This window comes from Puma concolor, chromosome A1 (genome assembly GCF_028749965.1).
Source record: "Puma concolor isolate L17-30 chromosome A1, mPumCon1.1.hap2, whole genome shotgun sequence".
In the NCBI taxonomy this organism is placed as follows: Eukaryota; Metazoa; Chordata; class Mammalia; order Carnivora; family Felidae; genus Puma; species Puma concolor.
In genome coordinates, this window is record NC_141667.1 from 28,600,088 (window position 1) to 28,603,560 (window position 3,473).

General features: G+C 41.2%; 1 pseudogene; it reads left to right on the top strand.

The window, feature by feature from the left end:
- Positions 1 to 1,107: 1,107 nt before the first annotated feature.
- On the top strand, positions 1,108 to 1,602 carry LOC147584062 (cytochrome c oxidase subunit 6B1 pseudogene; annotated as a pseudogene).
- Positions 1,603 to 3,473: the final 1,871 nt, after the last annotated feature.

The window sequence follows — 3,473 nt, forward strand, 5'->3', positions numbered from 1 at the left end:
CTGAGTGACATAAAGTCCTGAAAGAAAATCCCTCCAAATTTGACTTCTATACCCAGAAAAAACATCCTTATCATGACTTCTTAGTTACTCTGCCATCAATAGACTGTCTAAACAAACAAAAACAACAAAAGGAGTTCTCTAGACAGAAGGGAAATGAGCCTAGATGAAGACAGAAATGTCAGTGGCAAGAAATAACCCGAGGCAGAGTAAATATATATAGGTAAATAGAAATGAAATTGACCGTACAAAGCACTATTATTATATTTTCATGGAGTTTAAATTATCTATTGCACTAAAATGCATGAAAATAACAACAAAAGGCAAGAAGATGGTAAGAAGATGTGAAGTATTCTAAGGTTGTGGACTTAGGAGAAAAATGGCAAAAGTAATACTTTACATCATTGTCAACAATGCATGAAATCAACTCTGAAATTGTGTTCCCTAAAGCCTAGTATAATGGCTTGGTATACCAGGCATTAGCTTCCTTCAATATTACAAGTTCCATTACCAAATTGCCACTTTCTTGCAAGGATACATCCACTTCACTTCCGTACCCCCAATTAATTTCCTTTGACCAAACTTAAGACCAGAGTAGACCTCAATCTCGTTATTTCCTCTACCTTTGAGCAATTCACTTTCAACAAGTCAAGAATTTGTTGGGTTCATTATATTTTAGAAGAGCAAGTCTACCAGCTGGTGTCTAGACTTTTACCCCGTCATGTGTATAATAGTTTGCTTCTATGATACACACCGCTAAAATCTTTTTAATGGCCAGCCAGCTTGTGGTTACTATGCCGATTAATTCTAACCTCAGAGTGATTCCTCTCACTCTGCAGATCTATTTCACATATCTCTATTTTTCTGTCCTTCAATTTAATCTGTTTCTTTTGAATGAGGAATAAGTTCCCTTCCAGGGACAGGTTATCAACCCATACCATCAGGTCTATGAGATAGTTATGAGCCTCCACTGATGTTTATTTGTTCATATTTATATTTTATTTTATTTATCATCTATACTTGGCTTATGGACCACTTTGTTCCCACTCATCTTTCCATTTGTTTTTCTACTATAAATTTCAATCTATTTCTTTCTCTCTCAATAGTAATATAGATAAAATACAGACTCTGGAGCTAGAGTGCCTTCCTTCCAAATCCCAGCTCCGCTGAGGGTCACACTGAGCTGTGAGGTACTTCAGGGGCGTCCTTAGGAGTCAACAGCATGGTGGAAGACACCAAGAGCTACCAGACGGCCCCTTTTGACAGACGCTTCTCCAGCCACAATCAGACCAGGAACTGCTGACAGAAGTCGCTAGGCTTTCACCGCTGTGAGAAGGCAAAGACTGCGACAGGGGGTGATGTCTTTGGTGTGTGAATGGTACCTGTGTGTGTACAAGTCCCTCCGCCCCATATCTGGGTGTCAGTCTGGGACGACGACCAGACGGAAGGCACGTTTCCTGGGAAGATCTGAACTGGCCCCGCCCACCTCTCTACTGTCTCCATCCTTCTCCCAGGGTGGTGAAGGGGGATCTGGGTGCACTGTGATACCCACTTTGGGGTCCTGAATCACGGCTTAACTAATAATAAACACTCATTGGAAAGTGTAAAAAAAAACAATCCCAGCTCCAGTAACTACTAGGTTACCATGGACCTAGTGTTTTTCCTTACCCTCAACTTCTCTGCCTAAGTGTCCTCATCTTTAAAATGTCAATAAAGATGATAGTGGTATTTGCTATTATTTGGAATTGAGGGGTTTAATCTGAATTAACATGAATGGGATTCTTTTTTTTTTTTTTAATATTTATTTATTTTTGAGAGAGAGAGAGAGAGAGCTAACAGCTCTGAGCTATCAGCCCAGAGCCCTGCGAGGACTGGAACCCACCCACCGTGAGATCATGACCTGAGTTGAAGTTGAGCACTCAACTGACTGAGCCACCCAGGGCCTCCTAGAAATGGGATTCATAATCGTTTGTGCTGGACAAATGATAACACGTTAAATAAATCCTAGCTGCTATTCTTTCTATTCCTTATTTGTTATCTTTTTTTTTTCTTTTTGTTGTCCTGGTTTATTGTTTCATGCAATGATTTTTCTTTATTTCCTTCATATTTAAGTTTAAAAATATTTCTATTCTGGCTAATTTTAACAACAACAACGACAACAACAAAATCTTTCTTTTTATTTTTAAAAGTTTTTAAAGTTTATTTATTTTGAGAGAGAGACAGAGGGAGGAGAGGAGGGGCCGAGAGAGGGAGAGAGAGAATCCCACTAGGGGCTCAAACTCACAAACTGTGAGATCATGACCTGAGCTGAAACCAAGAGTCAGACACTTAGCTGAATGTGCCACCCAGGTGCCCCACGATAGAATCTTCCTTGTACTGGTCTCAACAGTCCTGTCTCCATGCGTGCCTTTCACTAGCTCTGCCGCTCAAGGCTTCAGAAAACAGCGCGGTTGCATTTTCCACATATAAACCCTTCTAAAGACAAGTGTGTTATCCCCTGCGAGTGGTCTCATCTTTAAACTAAACGTCTTCATTTCCCCTCTCTGTTCTTGTGAGAAATATGTTATCTGCTCTAGCACTGTCTTTGCTAGCAGGAAAAGGAAATTGGGTCTGCAGTGCTCATCATTTGAGGACAATACGCATGGCACAAATGCACATATTTTGCAGTGGAATGCAGAAGACCTGCTGTGTCTTTTGTGTTCTTGGTTTAAGAAACTGCCGTGTCAGATCCACAAGCTGTCACCCCGGCCGTACACAAGCAGCCTAGCCCCAAAGAGCTCAAAACTAAACACTGGTTATATTGTAATAGGTGACAGAAAGAATAGTGGGAGGTTTGAAGCTTGTCCAGCCCTGGTTAGCCAAGGATTAGCCTACACCCTACCCAGCATGCAGTAAGCAGGAGAGCAGAGAAGGGCAAAGCTGGAAAGGGAGGGATCGTGTGGGCCAGAACAAAGAAAGAAAGCGAAATGAGACCAGACAGGCAAAGCATGTTATTTTCCCCTATGAGCCAGGAACCATCCGTAGTACGCAGAGCTACACTGAAAATACAGTGTGAGGGACTGATGTGATGACTACTTCAAAAACTATGTTTTAAATGTTTGGGGTGTACAAGTGAAAGCACTCTAGCAAAACACTCGTGCCCCTCACTGTTTAATCTGTCTGTAGGGTTTTGATACCTTTTTTTTTGTTTCCCTCACCAACACAGTTTCTTAGAAGAGTCCTTTGATGTTAAGGAGGTCTTTCTATGCGACTCTTGAGAGTATTTTTTTTTTTCTTTCCTGAGAAACAGGAAGTTGTTACTTTCCCTGAAGTAAGCAAACCAGAATGCTAAGGGATTCTTGTTTTCAGTTCACAACTTCAACCCCCAGGTAACGCAGACAACTCCATTACTCTTTACCTTCTTCTGTACAAAGCCAGTCATCTTAGCAAATGCCCCTCTGCTTCCTTCTTGTCCCCAGAAGTAACCTATTACTTAC